Raw genomic sequence first — 23,072 nt, 5'->3', positions numbered from 1 at the left:
AGGGGCTGGATGAAGGCCAATAGACTGAAGCTGAATCTTTGCATTAGTGGTTCTTAGATCTGGAAATTAGGTAAGCAATCTGCCCTGGATGACATTGCACTCTCTCTGAAAGGGTAGATGGGAGTATTTCTGGATTCATATCTAACTTGAGGCCCACATATGCCCAGAGTTCCCTATATATGCCACTTGTGTGGTTTGGACCCTGCTTCAATTGGCTCAGCAGCTATAGCCTTGTCTGGACAGGAATTACCTGTCTGCAATAGTTCATGAACTGGTAACTCCTTCTCTAGATTGCTACAACATACTCTATCTGGAGCTCCCCTTGAGGAGGACTTAAAAATTACAGTTGCTGCAGAGTACAAAGGCTACACTGCTGTCTACAAAAGGATATCAAAATTATATTACACCAATTTTAAAGGAATTGCTCTGGTTGCCAGTATGCACTTGGCCCATGCTTATTGGGATATTTAAAATATACAATTTTGGACTTGAATACCTGACAGAGCTCCTCCCCCTGTATGTGCCAGCCTGAGCACTGATATCCCCTGAAGAAAGCCTCATGTGTCCCACAAGTGGGAGCAATGTACTATGTGGAGACATGGATGCTCTCTGCTGTGACACTCCATTTTCAAATTGTTTTGTAACTGTTGTTACAAAAAGTTGTAACAAAAACTTTTTTTACAATAAAAGTTATTTTATTATTTGTAACCTCGCCTGAGATCTCTTGTATGTATCTCATGTTATATCAAGAGATCTCAGGGTAGAGTACAGATAATAAAATAAATATTTACTATATAAATACATACATTTCAGTTCAGAAATGTGATGGTTATCATTACTTCCAAATCCAAAACCTCAGAAAGTTAACTTCACTTTGAAAAGTCAGATACGAATTTTGTTTTCTCTAACAGTTCTGGAGAGTAACTATTTCAACTAGGTGTTGATAAAGCCAGACTGAAAATGATGCAGGAAGGAATCTTGATGTCGATGAATAAACACAGATGATACACACGGGCAGGAAGCGGCGTGGCGCTGCCAATTCTAGGGTTCCAGAGTGTGCAGCAACCACATGCTCCAGAACTCTAGAATGTGCCGCTGCCGCTATCATACTGGCCTCCTGTCCACATGGGGGCCGCTATGATGACGTACGTGATGTGCAGCATCTGCACATCGCTCACAGGAAGTGGCATCATAGGTATGATGCTGCAGGGAAGAAGCTTCTTCCTGGATGCATATTGTTCCCATGCAGTTTGGCTGCTCTTGGAATGATGTGCAGCAAAGAGGGGCAGTGTTTCGTATGTACAGCCCCATGGTTTCAAGGGACATTTGAATCAAGTTGGCCAGGACCTTGGGTAGAAGGAGCTGCATTCAGGATGCAAATTAATAGATAGACTAGAGGCAAAATATTTTGCCAGATATATAACTCAGTAAACCAGTGAAGGAGGTGGCACGCAGAGAAGGTAAAGCCTGTTAAAATTATGAGAATCTTGGGGGAAATCACCCTTTTCCAAGGGCACCCCCCCATCTGAAGGGTCATAGTGTTAATAATCCACCCCAGGTAAAGAAAACTCCTAATTACACATTACTGTAGGGTGATGATGAATGGGCCCTTTCATGCCTTTCATTCTCAGCCTCAAGGAGAAGAGTATTTGTTTTATTATCTTACTGTGGGACCAAATGTACTAAGGTCCCACCATGAGGAGTAACATCCCCATTGACTTTTGAATCCATTCTTTTAGAATTCCTTGAATTTTAATTGGAAGACCCTTTACCTTACTCTTATATCTGGTTGAAGCTTTGTTTTTACAGCCATGAAAACCACAGACATAATGAATCACTGTCTAGGTATTCCTTGCCCCATTATGACAGGAGCCAAAAAGGCCAAGAAGAGTAAAGCAATCTTGTTACTTCGATGGATTGTCTGCACAAGCAAGAATCCTATTATAAATGGTGTCTGCCAGGAAAAATGGGCTGGTTTCATGTAACCTTTTACCATAGACAAATAATTACAAATTGATTATTTTATTTTTTGCTCAGGTAATTGCAGCCTGAAAATTTTGACCTGCCAACACAGTCCTGTGAACCTCCCAGTGTGTTAAGAACATCATGCTTCATGGTCTTTGAAAATGTCTACAGAGAAGTCTGAAAGATGACAGGATGAGTTTTTATCTCAGCCAGGGAGCTTTGAATGGCTATGTGCCAAAATGCTCAGTAAAGTTATGTGTAAACAACAGATGACATGTACAAAAATGCCCACCCTAGTGATATGAACAGAATTTTGTCATGCTTGAAGGACCAGGGCCATTTTAATCCAGGAGAGACCATTGTTTAATATAGAAAGCCAACTGAAAGCCAACTTGTGGTCAAATTCTTATTTTTTAAAAGTTCTAAAATATAGGACCAAAAATGTGGCAAAATTTACCCCAAGACCCCCTGCTGGGTGGGGGCATTTGGGATCCTTTTTTAAAAAAAGGATAAGGGAGGCCCTGGGGGCCACAAAATAATCTTGGGACCCATATGACTTGCAGGCCACATTACCTCCTCTACTGTAATAATGGGAGACTTCTGCTACTCTAAGATCTGTTGGAAGTCAAATGATACAAAATGTAGTGTCCTCACTCGCCTTGCTGACAGTTTCATTTTCTTGAAAGCGGAAGTGACAAGAGAATCAACTATCTTGGATCTGATTCTCACCACAAGTCTCACCTAGTCATTCAAGTCAGATGGAAGTAATGGGGGTCTTGGGTAGAAGTGACTATGTCCCATTTTTGTTATTCAGAGAAAAGAGAAAGCTGAGTGCACTCAGACTTGGAAAAAATGTAGGCCACAAGTTAAACATGAGCCAACAGTAGTGGAAGTATAATATCCAGATCAATGGGAGTAATGATACATTCCATTTTAATTGGATCACACGTCACATGGAAGACTACTTCCACAGTATAAGAAGGATATGGACAAGCTGGAATGTGTTCCAGAGAGGGAGATCAAGGTGGTAATGGGTCTGGAAGCCAAACTCTGAGGAACAATTGAAGGAGCTGGATGAATTTAGCATGGAAAAGAGAATGCTGAGAGGCCATTTTTTCCATGGGGTGGTTGTTTGAGCATTGGACTGACTCTGAGACCACAGTTTGAATCCCAACTCAGTCATTGAAACCCACTGGGTGACCTTGTGCATGCCACACTCTTGCAGGTTCAGGGGAATGCAATGGCAAACCTCCTCTGAGCAAATCTTGCCAAGAAAACCTCACGATAGCTTTACCTTAGGGTTGCCATAAATTGGAAATGACTTGAAGGCACACAAAAACAACAGCAGCGGCAACAGCAGCAACAACAAGCTAGTAAAATTCAAACCACTGGATTCAAATGAAAAGACAGAAGATTCCAGTTATGTATTACAAAGACTCTCCTGACAGAAAGATATTTTTCGCATTGGAAAAAACTGAGAAAGTAATGGATTCTCCAGCATTAGTTGGCCATCTGTCAGGAATGCTTTAGGTGTTGATGTACTGTGGCAGAATTTGGACTAGATTACCCTTGAAGTCCCTTGCAATTTTACAATACTACGAACTGCATTTTGTTGACTGTGAGATGCTGAGAGTTGTAATAATTAAAAACCCTAAATAAAAACAAATGATTTTTCTAAACTGGATGTTATGGTCACCTGGGAAGAAAATACTCTTGCACAGCTACCTTCACCCACTGGCCCACTGATTATGTCACTTGTTGACTATCTCTGTTGACTCTCTCTTGGATAAAGAAAGAACATGATGTTGTCAGGTATATGTACAACCTCAGACGCAAAACTACTGAACATGGTACTTAGAATGTTATTCCAAAGGGTGTTGTAGCTACTACAGTCAGTGGTCAGGTTCCACAAGTTTTCCTATTTTCTGGTATCTCTTCTCTCTCTCCTTACATTTGCAACACATGGAAGTGTAATAGGAAACTTAGTACAGAAGATGCCAGGGTATGTGCATGTGTGTCTGCACATGTGTGCCCATGTACACTGGGGATTCCATCTTCTGCAGTATTATTTGTCTGGAGAGGGACATGAAACCATCATCTCAATCCAAGCCTAGAGGAACTGAATGTTAAATTAATACTGCATCTTAAATCAACACTGAAGATTTTCCCCCCTTTAAGGGCCATTTATAAAAGAATTTTCAATGTTCATTTCTGCTCCCCCCCCCATATCCATTAAAAGGATTGATCACTTCACACTGAAGCAGAAAAGGAAAGGTGATACTAAGATCAAACTTATTTAATATATCTTCTTTTATGATGTAAAAGAAACTGTTTCACATTTTGTTTTCTAGCTACACTGCATCAGAAAGCACTCGGCTGTCACAATTCTTGTATGGTGTACATTGAGGAAAACGTGGATTTATCATAACATTTCATAAAGTATGACTGGTTGCTATGGTTTGTTTTACATCTTTAGAGAACAATGGTCTGGCAGTTTAGTCATAATTTGTTTCTGTTTTTTGTTTGCTTGTTTTTTTTTTAAGTTATAAAATTGCCTTAAAGTTGTGTCTAATGATGGGTTATCTATGAGTTGCAAAGTCCTTCTGGCAGAGTTACAGCATTCATTTGGCCATACTTCTCAAGACTGGGCAGCCTAAAAGGACAAGCCATTATATTTCAAATTGTTTCTTGCTGCATATTTGGCTAGTGTTACATGCCATTGATTGACAATAAGTACATCCCCATACCATCAACTGAGGTTGCTCATAGGATAGAAGGGGAAGCCCAACAGATGAATGCTGACAAATCACGATCAGCAATCATACAGGACCTCAGCTATAACCTCCCCGCCTCAAGAAAAACATAATCCATCACATTGCAAATACTACTATCCATCTCTCCCTTGGCATGTTCTTCTGAGCGATGTTGAAATGGAAGCACATTTTGATACAAACTTAGGGAAGTATGCTGTCTTCTAAACTAGGATAATCGAGTTGTAAATATTTTTTTCTGTTTCAGTTAGGTCCTGAACTTAAACTGACAGTTTACTAACATATTCCCCACTTTAGATTTTAATGCTGTGGTTACTTTACAAACAGTTCATTCTACACGAAGTTATACAGACCTTTGGTGGCTTCATCCAAACCACTTCTATGCATTTGATTTCCAATAGTTTTAATTATGATCACAGAAGCATAGATATTGTAGGTGCACAGAAACCTCTCAGAATATATCCTAAAGTGGTGAAGAGAAAATTGGTCAAGAGAACTAAACATAAGTATGAACACAGAGTACTGAATGGCTGTTGTGGGAGTAGGAGGCAGAATGGAATGGAGAATCCTGGCAAAGGATACAGCTGGCTGGTTAGAATCCTGAGTAGGGAACCATCACACTCCAACAAAAAGACTGTTGTATTTAATAAGGTTGTGTGATCTGTCATTAGTTATACCAGGCCCTCTTTTCCTATCAATATTTCCTGATTCTTCCTGAAAGGCATGTATTCTTGGTTTCTCTTTGTTAACTGTGCCATTTTCTATATGCAAACATAAGCTGTATCAATTTTACCACTTAATTGCAGCCAACATACCCCTTGATGTTAATCAATATGAGTCATAAGCATTTAGGTTCTAATTTAATCATTACATGCTTTACTGTTTTACTAGAATATGATAATGAACCAGTTTTGATCTCTGTAGAATTAATTGCCAGGGATACAAGAAACACAAATGTATCCTATGACTTCCTCCTATGATTTCTGGCATGCATATCTACTTCAGCCTGTTTTTGCCACAAGAGTGATGGGATAGTGTGGAGAAAGCTGCCTAGAGGCCATGTTTCTGGGAAGCTTGAAACAGTTACTTTATTCCAAGTAAAGTTCCAAGATTCCCCAGCAAACATGGCTGTTGCCAGTTGCAGCCCCCAAAAGTAACTTTCCCCAAACTCTCCTCAACCCTAGAGCCAGCCCTGTTTACTCTCCTTGAAAGCTAAACATTAAGCTTTGCTGGCACTTCCATACTTGATTAAACATTTGACTCTGGTGAAGTCGAAAGCTTTCATGGCTGGCATCCATACTTTCTTGTGGGTTTTTCGGGCTATGTGGCCATGTTCTAGAAGAGTTTCTCTGAAGATGCCAGCCATAGATGCTGGTGAAACATCAGGAATAAACTCCTCTAGAACATGGCCACATAGCCTCAAAAACCCCAAGAAACTATTTGACACTGAGATTAGACCCTCAGAGGTCTCTAGAAAAATATAGTAGTAAATAATACCAAAGCTATGCATGGCAAAACCATAGCATATCAATGCAATATCTGGATCAGAATCAAATCTGATATTTCTTTAAAATGGGGACAACAGGAATAAGTTTCCCCAAATGTAGTTTAGAGCACTTCAGGTTATGTGCAGCTTTGACAAAGTTAAGCAACACTGTGTCCCGAATAACCCAGTGAAGTGGAAACAAAGTATGAATGCTTGGCAAAGGCAACAATGCCTTTAAAAGATTCCACATAAACATAGCTTCCCTCATTGTAGTAATTGATATTTACTCTTAGTCTTGACATCTCATGACCTGCAATGAACCCTCAATCCCACATGCAATCTAGAAAGATTTTCTCCTGGTTGAAAAGGGGCATCCTTGCTTTAATATTGTGCAGACAGAAAGAAACAATTTATTCCGCCTACTTCTTTATGATTCTGTTATGATCTATGTTACATCTTTTATTGTAAAGACAAAGTGCTTCATTGGTTAAGAAAAGAAAAAGAAATAGAAAAAGAAACAGAAACAGAATTCAGCAGTTCAGTCTAAAATATACAATGACAAAACTAGGACCTGAAAGCTGCTCAAAGTTTATCAAGCTGATTCAAAGCACAGTTCAGCTGAGGTTGACCTTAACAATGACAGCAATCCAAGACTAGGCAACTGGGGATGGAGGATATCTTCCCTATCCATTCCATCCTTTGTTAAGACCATTTAGATAATTTACAAAATTTGGGATACTTTATATCCTCAGACATTTAGCAAAAAGACAATCAGGTCCTGAATTTAGCATACAGTTGATTGGGTTGTATATTGCAACTCTCACTGATAACTGTGCTTGCACCTACTTATTCCAATAAGCCAGAAGAGGTGTCTTGCAAGAGTGCTCACATACCAATGTCAGCACAGAGGTGGGCATTAGAAACTCCAGTTAGGATTGAGTCTAGAGCCTTCCTGGATGTCCGGAGCAGTGGCGGCATTTTTTCCTCCGCAGGGAAGCCACAGCCGCCAAACCGCACGGCTTTCCTGCAGAGGAAAAAGAACCCACAAAAAACAGGTTCTTTTAAGGCCACAGGGGTAGCATAACAAATGCGCCACTGGCACACTGGTTACGTAAGCGCCATGCGGCAACATGCGGATGCTATGCACCACTTACATATATACAGGGTGCTGCCATTATTACAGTTCTGCACCATACTAGGGTTAGGGTTGCTGCGTGGTTCCTTAACCATTAGTATGGTGCCAGCATGGCACTTTAGCACCGTGTTTACCGTGCCAAGGAGTCTACATCAAATTTTGATTGAATTTGCATTATTTATTTATTTATTGGATTTATATCCCTCCTTTCTCTCAAAATGGGATTCAAGGCAGTTAGACATCAATCTGGCCATAAGGTCAGTAAAGAAAATACACATTCTTGTACAGTCTTTTCTTATGTGTTGTCTTGTGACAGAGTGAGCTCCATGCACACAGTTTTGATACAGTGGACATCTATCTCTAAAGACTCTATCTGAGCAAACAAAGCAGGAGAAGAAGTCATACAGTATAAGCAACTCCTTTGCATTGTAATCTCAAAGAAGCTTGGATTTTGGATTTCATTTAACTACAAACCCTCCTTTCTTCTGGTTTAGGGGCTTGGTTTCTATCAAAATATAAATGAACTTCTCCTGCTAAACATACCACCCATTTGTGAGAGCTTGGAAAATGTCTCTTTGTTAGCATTACTTGCAGCTATAGTTCCAAGATAATCACCACTCCAAATTAGCAAGTAAGTTAGTTGCTATTGTCATAGTTATGTGCCTTCAAGTTGACACTGACTTATGGAAATCCTATTATAGGCCTTATTTGGCAAAATTTATTTGGAAGAGGTTTGCCATTGCTTTCCTCTTAGGTGAAGAGAGTATGACAGGCCTAAAGTCCCTCTGTGGGTTTCCATGAATGAATGGGGATTCAAACCACCATTGGAGTCCTAGTCCAATATTCAAACCACTACACCATGTTGGCTCAAAGTTATAATTATACAGGTTGAATCTCTCTTATCGGAAATGCTTGAGGAAAGAAGTGTTTTAAATTTGGGATTTTTTTCAGATTCCTCTGAAATTCTTCTGTCCATTTACATGCCTGTTTTTTCCTTGCTCTTTTCATTTCTTCAAAAAGAAATTTCTTTCTTTTTATCACTAAAATAAAACTGTCAGTTATCATCTATACTCATACAAACGTAGTTCTACTCCATCATGTTCCTAAACACTTTCCTACTAAGCTAAGAGGAAATGACAATGCTGTGGCTTCTGTGTAATTTGTAGGGTGAATCAATTTTGTTTTATTTTAAACAAGCTGAAAATAATTCAGCATGTTGGATAGCTTCTTTAAAGTTTGGACTAAAAGCCGGAGCAGATTCATTGCCATCGCCCTTGCAATGGCAGCCACCGATCAGCCATAGAAAAGTATTGAATATAGAAAAAACTAGGAATAATCAGGATCTCACAATTTTGGGAGGCCAGAGGCCCTGTCAGAGAATAAACAGCTACTATTCCAACGCTGTTCCATGGAGAAATAGCAACTGCCCACAAATGGCTAGCAGAAATTATGAAATCTCTGAGGAATGGCCCAGAGGAGTAATTTGAAATTAAAATCACAGTCCTGATATGAAGTGGTGTGAGGATGCCCCTCCTGTGAGCAGATTCCAGGGCACTTCTCGTAATAGATATTGTTATCTTAATCTCTCACCATTCCTGGCATCTGAGCTATTAAGCTAATAGACATGAAACAAGTTTCACTCTAAAAGAGAATGCTTGAAATTTTTCATAGTTTCACTATCACAAGAAAATAACTGGATGTTCTCAGCATTGCTGCATCCCTCTCCTGAACCTGAAAAGTGGAAAGTTAATCATGTGGCATTTATCAGCCTTCTTTTGCATGTCTGAATGTATTTCAGAGTTAAATATGGATGGCTCATTATACATACTACTAAGAGTTGTTTATGAGCACCTGTAACAGTCTCATAACCTTCACTGGAGGAAAAAAATCTCATTAGCACTGAGCTCAAGTTACTCACTATTGCGGGTGCTACTTTTTCAACTTAAGCTTTGAAGAAAACAGTGGCTATAAATGGGGTTTGAGCTTTTAAAACAATCAAAACACTAATTTAGCTTTTGGATATAGACAACATTCAGTTGTAAATATATGAGGAAAAATGGGTACACGTATGTGAATTTCAGTTTTTTCGCCTTTTCTAGATTTTATCTTTATCCCAAGCCTATTTGATGCATCCATTTGTGTCTTTATCCCAAGCCTATTTGATGCATCCATTTGTGTTAATCTCCATAAAGACATATCTACACTTCAGCTAATTTCTTCAAAATCCTAAAATGTTCGCAGCAGCAGTTTTCATTGCTTCTACCATGTTTTTATCATATGCAGGGACGTAGCTAGGATTTTAGGAAGGGGGGGGGTCCAGACTAAGTGCCACCATTAAAATGGGGCTTGGCTGCGGCAGCGCCGCAGCACACACCATTCATTTTTCTAATGGAAGGGGGGGGTCCGGACCCCCAGAACCCCCCCCCCTTGGCTACGTCCCTGTCATATGGCCTGTTCTCTCTCCTTCTCTCATTTCAAATACCCACTGGAAGCATTTGTGGGTCCCTACATATATTTGTTCATGTGAGTTGTCTCTTAAAGGTACAAGAGGTAAAGGTTTTCCCTTGACATGAATGTCTAGTAGTAACAGATTGTAGGGGGTGGTGCTCATCTGCATTACAGGACTCTATAAGAAAATAAAAGGCAAAGTTTCTTTTGAGTTCCTGTTTTATATGACTGTAGGAAAGGAGTTATCCTTTCTTCTCAGGAAGTGAGGAGAGATAACAGGGGAGCTTAAGTTCTTAAGAGCCCAGGGCAGAGGAGAGTATAAGCCAAGGCTTACCATATGAAGGAAAATAACATTCTGTTAAAGCCAACGGATAAGTTAAAATGATTTTAATGTTGTATGTGAACATGTTGGTACTCTCATTTACACCTATAAATATGTTGCCACTAGCAAAGACAAGGAATGATACGAACACTGTTGAATTGGAAGACTCTCCAATCAAGATATCAGGTGAATGCTGCCCCTAAATTCAAAACTATATAATTGGGTAGGATCAACATCTGAAATAAATATTAAATACTTCAAGCATGTGATAAACAGAGTTGGAAATGAACACTTATCCTTCAGGAATTAGGAATGGAGAGGAAAGTTTCTATTCCAGAATAATTTTATTCAGCTTTCGTAAATATTTTGGCCAATACATTACAAATTCTGTAATTTGGCTTGAAATGGCACTGAAATGTTGTTGACATATAATAAATAGGTTATCTAGTGGCTCAGCTAGTCAGCCTGGCAGCTTTCCTTGCATTCTTTGTTTATTTTAAATACTCATGGGCTGGAAAACAGCAAGAATCAGCCTGTTGTAGAAGAAGTATTCCTCCCACCCCTGAAGTTCTTTTTCATTCTCTTTAAAGTTTTATAACTAACACTAGAGTATATATATGGAGAAGTATGCCAGTTCTTCCACAGTTCCAAGACTGGGCAGATACTTCAGTCCAAACTGTATGTCCATATTGTTTCACGACATTTTAAAATGATTATGAATTTGTTTTATTTTTAAATAACATATAACGTTTTTCTGTGCAAATCATTAAAATTCAAATGAGGCCAGTTTCAGTTAGCTATTAACATCCTACCCAGCTCAACCATGAAAACCCACTGGGTGACCTTGGGGAAGTCACACACTCTCGGCCTCAGAGGACAGTAATGGGAAACCCTCTCTGAAGAAACTTGTCAAGAAAACCTCATGATAGGTTCGCCATCAGATACTATAAGGTACACAACAACAACAACAACAACTAGACTGCACAAAGAGCCACTGCAGTTTAGTGGTTTGAGTGTAGGACTAGGACACTGGGAGAGTGGGGTTCAAATCCCTGCTCAGTCAAGCAAACCCACACAGTGACCTTGGGCAAGCCACACTCTTTCAGCCTCAGAGAAGAGCAGAGGCACCCTCCCAGCACAAATCTTGTCAAGAAAACTCTGTGATGTCTTTGACTTAGAGCCACCATACATGGGAAACAACTTGAAGGTGCACAACAATAACAACAATACAATATACTGCAAAAGATGCATTTCACTTTTGTGCATTTTAAAGGCTTCAGAGGCTTCAGTGTTCTGTTATCAATCTCTTGGAAGAGTCATATGTTACCATTTTCTACATGGAAATTACCCCTGCAAAATAATCTAGTATTTACTACATTTATAAATTGTTGCATGTCAGTTACAGTGTGGCATTTATTCCACGACAGCTCATGGAAGCATACTTTAAAATGCATTTTGTGGACCACAGTTTTGTCATGAGTGTTGCTCACTGATGTGTGTAACTTGACCCTGACTGTTTCTCATTCATGAGCAAGTATTTGCTCATATAGCTTGCATTCTGAAACACCGGTACATTTCATACCACCACTATAAATCCTTCTTACCCCAGTTCATGGACAGTTATAGTGCTTAACAATGAAACCATTACATGTTTTCATTTCATCTCATGTATGCTGGGTATCTGTCTAACTACAAAATACCATTCCCTGATCCAAGAACTGCTGAAGTTTATAAAGAGTGAAATCCTTAACAGTACAGTGAAGAACTGGCTGTTCATACACTGAAATCCTGTATCACCTTTTACTTAACTTTACAGATATTTAGCTAAGTAGCAGAGGCACTAAGAAACCATGTTAATGAACTGTGAAGATGTGTATTTGGACAACAGCAAGAGTGCCCAATGCACAACAGATGTACGCCATAGGCAGGCTTTTTATATATTCTTGATTTTATCTGGTTTTTGTACAGTGCCATGTACATCTACGGCGCTTTATAAATAAAGCTAATAATAATAATAACAACAACAACAATAGGGCAAAGGAACATTTCAGCCTGATGTGTATCAGTTCCAGTCTCATTGTGCATCTGCCCTTGTTGTGCATTAGTTCCATTGCACAACAGTTACTTTGCCAGCTCTGCTATGTAGTAACATAACAGCAGCCCTCTACTGGACAAAGACATTACAAAATGGCCCAGTTCTAATTTCCACATATGCAAGTCCACTTATTAAGATATAACCTCCATACAGGATTCCAGCCATAGTTGTTAGCTTTCATATTAAAGGTTTCAAATAACAAGCCCAAAACATTTTAATGCTTGGACTGTTCTTCTAATCAGTGCATCTGTGCAATGTATTTTTGATTTCTAACTTTAATGGAAGTCTACTAGGTTTGACTGTATGTGATCCAAAGCTGACTTGATGTTCTTTTTCAAAGAAGAAATTTTATACTTTATTTATGTAATTAAAATGCTGTATATCACCCTTTATTTCAAAATGCCAGGGCAGTATACAAAAGGTAACAAAAATTCTAATATAACATTTAATTTTATTAGACATTTTATTTGTTTTAAAGCATGACAACAATAAATGGCTGCAAACACATCTCTCCTGAGCCAACTTAATGCACTGATTTAAAATTCCTAGGCAAACAGATATACTTGGATCTTGTACTGAAAACTAATACAATGTCAGCACCACTCACACTTCTATGGGGAAAGTGTACTAGAATTGCAGGGTCAACAAAGAGAAGGTTCTCTCTTTCTCATTTGCACATAATATACCCATGGTACTTGGAGAAGAGCCAGCCCTGATTAGATGATGGGTTAGATTGAGTTCTTATCAAGTTTGCAGATGATAGAAAACTGGGAGGAGTAGCAAACAGGAATAAAATTCAAAATGACCTTGATAAACTAGAAAATGGGGCTGAAACTCATAGAATGACATTCAACAGACAAGTGAAAAATTCCATATTTAGGCCACAGAACCCAAATGTACACATATATGATGGGCAATACTTAGCTTAGCAGAATTATGTGAAAAGGACCTTGGGTTTTTGTTCATTATAAACTGAGCATGACCCAGCAGTGTGGTGCAGCAGCAAAGAAGGCAAATCATATTTTAGCATGCATTAATAGACCCATAGTTTCCAAGGAAAGGGAAGTAATAGTCCCACTATATCCTGTGCTGGTCAGGCCTCATCTAGAGTACTATGTCCAGTCCTGGGTATCTTGTTTCAGGAAGGGTATAAACAAACTGGTACAGGTTCAGATAAGGGCAACAAGGATAACAAGAAGTATGAAGAATAAAGCACGTGAGAAAAAATTGAGGAAGTTGGGCATGCTCAGCCTATTGAAGGGGAGACTGAGGGGGTGACATGACTGCACTCTAAAGGGTTGTCACAGAGATGAGGGTGCAGTTGTTCTCTGCTGCTCCAGAGGATAGGACCAGGTCTAATGGTTTTAAATTACAAGAGGCTAGATTTCAATTGGACATTAGAAGGAAATTCTTGACAGTAAGAGCAGTTCAACAATGGAACCAATTGCCAAGAGGATGTGGTCTCCTTCTCTGGACATCTTCAAAAAGAGGCTGCCTGCTTGAGATGATCCACCTGGGTTTTCTGCACTGAGCAGGAAGTTGGAATTGAAGTATGGGGCCCCTTCCAACTCTGTGATTCTATGGTTCTATGATTTTAAGCTATAGCCAGGCTGGTATAGTGTGAGGCACACCTTCAGAAATATAGGTGGCAAGCCTTTAAGTGCTCTAGAGTAAAGTGCCAGAACCCTAAACTGGCCTTGGTAGTTACCAACATTCACTCACACATGTGTACGCACACACTAATGAGTACAAAGTTCAGGCATTTTAATGTTTCCATATTCCTTAAAGGAATGAGTACATGTGAATATGTAAGTGAGTAGGTATAGAATGGACATTGACAGATCTCAAGTTCAAGATCTCAGCTAATTATATAACTCTGTTACAGATAAATAAGAAATGTCATACATTTATGATTACCTGTGGGTCCCAGAGCACAGCTGGTAAATAAATACTGCCACATTTCTACCATGCTATTTGTGCACTATCCAGCAGGATGAAACCAGACAAGAGTTCTTTGGATGTTTCAAGGATGAGTATCAGTTAACAGAGTCCTCTGTTTGCATCTCTTAAATTAAGCAATGAAAATGTTACTATAAAAATTCAGGTACTGGAGAGAGAGAGAGAGTGTGTGTAAAAAAATGAGAGAATCATTTCATGGAATGATACTTTGCATTCTGAAAACATGAAATGGTTTACCACTGGATAGTCTAACATCTAGGTTGGAATTGAGAAGCATAGCCATGTTAGTCTTGTTACCACATATGGATTTTAATAAAATTTTGGAGTGAGTGGACTTCACTCTGACCCCAAACTGACCTCCTAGAGGAGCCACCATTTCCCCAAAAGCGAGGAGGACACGTAGTCAGCTTGCCAAGGAAAGGGCAGGAGCCCTAGGAATAATAGACATGGAAATTCCCCACAGGAAGTTTGGTAGTTGCTAGATAAGAATAGCCACTACGTCCAAAAGTAAGACAATATTTTGGCCTCACACCTGATGGGCCAGTGATCAGCTTAACAACTCACCCATCGCTCTGTTTGCCCACCCCGATTGTGTCCAGACCCAGCTGCATTGTCCTAACTTATCCTCACCTCACTACAGCCTACACAAAAGCCCAGGCAAACAAACCCTTTGTCTTTGTTTCAGCCCAACCATTAAGCTGATTGCTAGAGGCTAGATTCAGCCTATAAGAACCCCAAGATTTGACCACTTGGTGTGCTATTACCAGAATACAACCTGGTCCATGCTGGACTGGACTCTGATTTTAGCTCCCTGGGCCATCTCTTCCCCCACGTTTCCGTGGCTGTGCTCTTTCCATCATCCACACCTGCATCGGACTTCCTGGAGAAGCCTTCAAAGATACGTATCTCCCGTATTGGTGCCTCTCTCAACCTCCCAATTTCCCCCCTTTGCTTTCCGCAAGCATTGAACATGTGTGTATGTGTGTGACCTTTTGCTGTGTGTATGTTTCCCCCTTTGAATAAACTTTAGACATTTAATTGAAAATACTCCGTTTCTGCATCATCTCTCAAGGGATTCTTTGGCCCTTTGGTATACACTATTGGGACACGGTCTTGCGAGGGCGGTGTTAGGACCCTCCCTCTCAGCAATTTGAGCGAATTATAAATTCCTCTAATTAGAGACTTCCTAACAGTCTGGAATATCAGCAAAGGGATCTTGTATCATCTTTGAGACTAAATATGCAAAAGAAATTGTAGCATAAGCTTTCACAGACCATCTGAGGAAGTAGACCAAGTCTACAGAAGCTTATGCTACAACTTCTTGTGTTAGTCTCAAAGGTGATACAAGATCCCTTTGCATCTAGACTGGATAAAGGAGTTTAAACCTCAAACCTTCAGGGCCCCCCATCACTTGCTAATATGTAGCCAGGCAAAAAGTACTCCATATATCACCTAGTTTATTTGAAATGGTTTCCCAGATAATTCCATTTAATGATGCTATCACATTATGAAGGCATAATTGAAGTTGTCCAAAAAAGTGAGCTGAGAGTGTGAGGTGTTTTTTTTTAACTTACAAGATGGTAGGATGATAATGCATTAGAGCACAATCAGTAACTCTGTTGTGAAAAGAGAGTCATTGCTTGAAGAAAGGTAGCTTCCCATCTACCCTGAGCAGACAAAGGATGGGGCCACTGAAAGAAGCCAATATCCTGAGAGTCAGGAACATTTGCAAACCTTGGAGTGAAAGTCAAGTAGATGTGAAGGAGGTATTTAATTCTATAAGTATATTTATCTGTATAGTTTTAACTGCTCCATCTCCATTCTTCAAGATGATGTTATATACTGTACTGTTATGTGCCTTCAAGTCAACTCCAACTTAAGGTGAAATAACCTTAAAGTTTTCTTGGAAAGATATATTCAGAGGAGGTTTGCCAGCACCTTCCACTGAGGCCAAGTGTGTGACTTGCCACAGATCACACAGAAGATTCTCCTGGCTAAGTGGGGATCCAAACCCTGATCTCCCAGTGTCCTAGACCAATACTTGAATCCAATTGGACATATATGCTGATGGAATTGCTTCCCCCTTTGAAATTGGGAGAGGACAATCACTTCCTCTGTAGTTATAGGAAACCCTCTAGAACTAGTGTCTGGGCAGCAGCGGGAAGTGGAGTGGGAGAATGTTCTGTTACACTGGCAAATCAACCCCAGCACAATGTTGGATTTAGGCCATGGAATCAGAGGGAAAGAACTATATTGTGTGAAGATAATATTGTAATAAAAAGTATGGAATGGTAGTAGTATACCAGGGGAACTATATTATTGTTTAGTGAAAGGTATTAATGCACTGTGAATTAAGATTTAAAGCACTAAAATAGATACTTGGAAATATTTTGTATTGGCTACTTAGTTGCACCTGTGTAACTAAATAATGTCACCTGACCCCAACACACACACACACACCAGCCCACCTTAAGCACCAGCAGCTGGATAGGGCATTCAGCTTCCAATCAGGTCACAAGGAGGATACCATTTCCAGTCCATTCCCTCCAGCAAGTGAGGCTGCAATAAGGATGTGAAACAGTGACCCTGTTTCTGCTTGGCACAGCCTCACTCACTTGCTGTTCAGATGACATGGGAAGGTCATCTTCCTCGCACCCTAATCAGAAATTGAACCTCCTTCACCCAATCTATCTGCTGAATCTTAAATGTAAGCTGGGGTAGCATTTACATAGTTTTAAAGTAAGTCCTACTGAATACTAAAGTAAGCTTACATAGTCTTACTGAATACAGAGCAGTTACAGATCCATAACTCTAGGTTATGAATCTATAACTGCATTAGGGAATTCCAGTGACTGGTTGCATTTGGCTACATTTCAGTGAAGGAGTGAGTCACCTTTTCATTGTTGTTGTTATGAAAAGTGCAATCCTATGTGATGTTTATGTAGACATAAGCATCACTGTGTTCAAAGGGGTTTACTCCAAGTAAGTTTGCATAGGGTTGCAGTGGGATGTGATCTAATGCACTCATACATAACTGTAAATTCCATTGAAAAAAACTAATCTTTACTATGTAAAATCTGCTGTTAATTTCTTAAAATAATTTGTACCCTATCCCTTTAAACTCCACTGTTACTGTTATACTAATACACATATCTGTCCTGGCTGGTTTGCTCTTCCCTGCCAGAGCAGGAAAGGAATTTGAAGAAGGCTTTTTGGCTTGTATTCATGTTGAAAGTATGCCGCAGTATCTCAATTCCCATCATGATGAATAAACCACATTTAGAATGTGTCTCTCATACTTGAACATCTCCAAGGAACAAATGCAATATTTTTATTCACTCTGCACATAAATGCCCTTGAAATTCTATAGAAAGGGCAACCAACTGCAGCCTACATCAAATTAAGGCATTGCAAGGGACAGGGGGTAGCAAAAGAGGTGGGAGTGAAAAGAAGAAAATGTTGGGTTATTCTAAGGAATGTGCAGCCATCTCCTATTTATGAGTTCAGCTTCCCTGGTATTATGTTGAAAGATATCATTCTGATAAATCCTCACTACATATGCCACACAACACAAGCTTTGTTTAAATTGACTGGTTTTACAGTGCTATGCTAGGCGTATGTGTTTCAGTGCAAATATCAAGAGAAATGGTAGGATTACATTTGTCAGCTCAGAAGTATGGTCATCGTTTTTTCCCTCTTCCTCCCTCCCCTCTTGAGTGTTATTTGCAGGCGATTAAATAGAATCAAGCATGTGTGAGCCTTAAATTTAGATCATCAGCTATCACAACAGCTGAGCTGTTCCACTGGGAGGCAGGTGCTGTTGATCTTGTACACATGTCTCTGCCCAAAGCTATGTTCACAGGAGGAGCAATACTGTACATTCCAGCCCTGTGATGACACAGCTGTACTCCAGAGCAGCACATTTCAGCATTCTGTACTGCGGATGTCATTTATCTTCCCACATTCCAGAAGTTTGGGAGGAAGAGGGAGAGGAGTGGCAATGCCATATTCACCACATGGAACCTCCAAACATATCCAAGTTCATTTTAAATAATTTGAGGATCATACTGATCTATTGAGAAGATTCTCAGGCATATTTTGGAAGCTTCCTTTCTTATAAGAATCGACCCCCTTTTTTCATAGATAAAACAACATACTAGTATTATGTTGATGATGAGTTGTTCCCAGATTCCTAGTGTCTGGGTTCATGAATTACAGAAAACATACATTTTCATATTGCCTTTAAAGAATCCATAGAGCAGGTGCATTCTTTTCAAAACTGGCTTTGAAATTTCCCATTACTGATTCCATCCTCACTTGAAATACTGCTAGGAAACACAGCTACAAGTACCATATCCCAAGATGTGAGCCCAGTGGACTCTTAGTATCCTCTGGGGGTTGGTTCCAGGACCCTCTTGTGTATTCCAAAATCTCAAGTCCTATTATATACAATAACATAGTAAAATAGTGTCCCTTATATAAAATGGCAAAAATCAAGGTTTTTTTGTTGTTGAATATTTTAAAGTTGTGGATTGTTAAATCTGTGGATTCAGAATCCATGGATACAGAGGGCTGACTGTATTGATAATGCCACACTTACTTCTATGACATGAGAAGAGGCCTCCATCTTCCAATATTGGACCCATCCTGCCTGCAGCAATCAATAAATCATCTGCTTCCAGCCCTGTTTATCCAACTTAAGCTAACCAAATTTCAAAGTGACCACACTGTATGAGGTTGAAGGAGTTTTTCACACAAGACTTTGAATAGATCTATCTTCCTGACAATTCGGAATCAAGCTTTTCCCATACAATGGGTACAAATGTGTTGTGAAATGAATATAAAATATGTAGTAAAATGGTTATCCGAAGGGCCCATGTCCTGTATTTGTACATATCAAGGATACATACCTGCTTTGAGAAGTTTGCATAATGCTTGTTTAAAATAAAATACAGTATCTGTCCATTTGAATTTTGGGACCATGTTGCATACAACCTTAGTGATTTGGTAAAGTGTGGCCTAGATTTGGAAAATAGCCTGGCCTTTAGCTTATGAGCTGAAATTCAGCTCATTTTGTTTGAGTGTGTCTAGACACTATTTGAGAGCATATTCCCTGTAGGCACAATGACTCAGAAGCATGGCACCACAGGGACTTTATGAATCTTTTTTCCTGCTTCTGGAATGGCATGTCTGAACAAGTTCCAAGTAACTATTACTTGAAAACTGTTCACACCCATCATCCACAGCAGACCTGAGACCTGTTTACATCCTGGAGCTGTGCCAGCAAATGGACAAAGGAGCCTATCAAATATATGTGGATAGTAGTGTTATTTAAAAGAACCAAAGGCTGAAACCCAGTGTCCTGGATGATAAAAGGCACCAGATCCTGTATGATCCTGGAAGCTAAGCAGGGGGAGACTAGGTTACTACTTGGATGGGATATTGCCAATGAATACCAGGTGCTGCAGGCTATATTTCAGAGGAAGGAACTGGCAAACCCACTTTCTTGTCTAAGAAAACCATGTTGAATTAATAGGGTTGACATAGGCCTGTTACAGACTGCCAAAATAAAGCTGCTTCGGGTCTCTTTAGAGGTATGCTATTTAAATGATGCATGGGTCCTAAGAATCCGGAGGTCACGCCAAAGCCACACTCCATTCCTAAGCACTGGAGTGCAGCTTTGGTGCAGCGTCCAGATTCTTAGGATGCACGTATCATTTAAACAGCATACATCCAAAGAGACCCGAAGCAGCTTTCTTTTGGCAGTCTGTAACAGGCCATAGGTTGACAGATGACTTGAAGACACACACACACACACACACACACACACACACACATTGTCTAGGGCTATGAATACAAGCCAAAAAGCCTTCTTCAAATTCCTTTCCTGCTCTGGCAGGGAAGAGCAAACCAGGCAGGACAGATGAAGAGACTCCATGGGGAATCAGCCGAGGTTGATATTTGGGCTGATTTCCTGGGCTTGTATTTGTACAGTTAAACAAGTTTGTTACCCTTTACTGCCCCCTTTGAGGTGTTGAGTTCAGAATAATTCGTTCCAATTGCAACTGACATTACCAGAGTTACTTAAGAAGGGAGCAAAGAGTGCAGGAGTCATAGCATTCAATTTCACTGTGTCATTAGGTGCATCAGTAGAAGGTGCCAAGTTACCCTTTAACCTTACTAAACAGGACAATTTCCATAGCATTTTGCTCCCAATTATATCAGTACTGTTTGGAAGGTTCAGTCTATGCAAACACTACAGAGCCTTACAGGATGAGAATTTAGATATTAGAAAACATTTTATAACAATACCTACATGACTCAGTTTTAAATTGCTGTTGTTAAAAGTGACACCAAATTGTGTTTGTTTCTTTTGAGTGCTGGTAAAATGTCAAGCTTCACTATGGAATTGTGTTACTGGACAACAATTGGTTTTTCATATGTCTTTTAAAACAGACACTCAAGTTAATTATTCCCTGCTGAATAAACAGATATATTTTTGGAACAAACTTGGTGGCATAGCAAGACTGAAGAAAGTGCAGAGACAGTTATATCCTGTAAAGTGATTCCCATCTGCCTTTGCCTAAAACTGAGAGAAGAAGGAGTTGCCTATTGATAAGAATTTATTTATTTTTAAATGTGTAAGGCACAGTACTTTGGTAGGAGATACAGGATGGTATTATTGCTGGACAGCATTAAAACTATCTGGGGTGTTGTTTTTTATTAGTTGGTTTGCTTGGATTCCCCCCCCCCCAATAGCCTTCTTTTGGCAATGGATAAATCCATCAACTAAAACCAAGTGTGGTTCAGATTTTGGAATGTTCCTCCCTCTCCAGAATCGAATGGAGAACCAATTTAAAGATAACTTCAGCATACTATGTTTGTAGCTGGTGTTCACATTGGCTTACTTCATAAAGTGTAGTAGGCATGGCTTTTCCCAGCCTAAAAGTACAAAAACCTTGCTCCCAAAGCTACATCTTGAGGTGGAAGTGTGGACCCCCTAGAAAATGTCCCCTAAACAATAGGAGAGTGAACCACTACATACAAACTGCATGTGGCCATCCATGGAAGCTTCTCGTGGCCTCTCCACTGCCACCCACGGGGGTAAGAATGTCCAAATGTGGTCATAAAGGGTATCAAGAAATGGTGGATTCTGTGAAACACCCCATCCCCCACCCCCCAGGACTGCGAATCCTGCAAAGCCCAAAAGTGAATAAAATAATATTTATTTTATTATTTTTAAAAAACTTATATCCTGCCTTTCTCCCAGTGTGGAACACATAATTGCACATAACACCATAAAAACACAATATAATTAAAAACTCTTAATATAAAATACAATTAAACCAACTAATTTGAAAACACAAGTGTAGCCCTAACCCCTGGTCTGGGGTTACTGGGACCACCTCTTCTTCCTTATTCCATAGCAAACAGGTATGGACAGCAACTTGGTTGCCAATACAGGTTGACTTTATTGGTTGTGCGACTACACTGTAGCATTAACAGTAGTACAGCGAGACCCCATTAACAGTAACTAAACTCTTCCCTTTCTCTGGGAATCAACACAAATGTTTAGAATGAATTTTCAAATGCTGGAGTTAAATGCTGCACCTTCTGGCTTTCCCTACCATCTTCTTCTCTAGATCCTCCCACTCTGCCTTCTTGTTTCCCAGTCATGAGTGTCTCCAACTCCTTTAGGGTGAAGTTCTTCCAGGAGACCTCCCACTCTGGTATCATCTCTGGTCATGGTGATTTTCAGGCAGCTCCCACCAGGCAGTTTGAGAACTCTTTAAACTTCAGTCTGATGGTGCTTACCAGAAAAGGATACAACCAATTGGGTCTAACCCCTTAGGATGAGGATATTCCATATGTTAGGAAAAAACAAAAAGCAAAATTACATTTTTTTTTTTTTGCTCCAAACTGAAGGATCCCTCTGCTGTAGAATTCTCAGAAAAGCCCTTATCTGTATGCAAAGGAAATCCCTTAGATTGGTCCCAGGGTCCTCACTGCCTAATGAAACCATCTATTTGGGATTACACAGGGGCTGGTTAATGCTCTTTGGCCATGGATCCAGAGCAAGCTAATTACTCAACAACAAACTCTGGACATAGCTAGAATGATGGACCTCTGTTACTTTAGCTACATTTTCCAATATGACCCCCCAAAACCTACCTTAGAAGTGAAGCAGTTACACCAGCCAAAGAAGTGCTGTGGCTCTGGACATTGGGGTTGAACATTGCTGCATGCAATCACCAGTGAGACATGGTGCAAAAACATGGTGGTCCTGGTAGTGCAATGGTGTCACACTCACACATGTGAGGCACTTGTCAGAAGGAATTGGTCACACTTGAAGGAATTATTAGCAGTAGAACAGGGGATGACTACTGAGGGTCCACCATGGGGTCTGCCAATGCTAAACCATGTATCACAAGTGCAGATAGCCACATGGCAGCAAAATGACTCCACGTTGCAGTATGCCTTACAGGAGACCTACCCAGAGGGGTTGCAGGGACAACCGAAGGACGGGTTATTTTTTGAAAACAACAACAGGGTGACCTGGTCTACTGAGTGGGCCCCTGAATGCAAACAGGGGAGAGGGTAAGACAGTTGCTAATAACCATGTCATTAGGATAGGAAATATTATTCTTAGCCCACAATATTCTGGCTGTTGGACACTTGGTTGCTGAAAAAACATTAGATCAGGTTAGCCAAAGATTTTATTGGCCAAGAGCTTATGCTCAGGTGCAGCAGTACCGAGCCTCCTGTCCCTGCGTCAAAAGGTTCAACCCTGGGAAGCTCTGAGGTGTTTGATTTCAGTGCCCTTAGCAGAAAAAATATTTTCAGTAAATAGTACTGGACATTGTGGGGCCTGTAGAATGATCTGTGTCTGG

The sequence above is a fragment of the Sceloporus undulatus genome, chromosome 2 (assembly GCF_019175285.1).
Source record: "Sceloporus undulatus isolate JIND9_A2432 ecotype Alabama chromosome 2, SceUnd_v1.1, whole genome shotgun sequence".
NCBI lineage: Eukaryota > Metazoa > Chordata > Lepidosauria > Squamata > Phrynosomatidae > Sceloporus > Sceloporus undulatus.
This window is presented reverse-complemented; position numbering follows the sequence as displayed.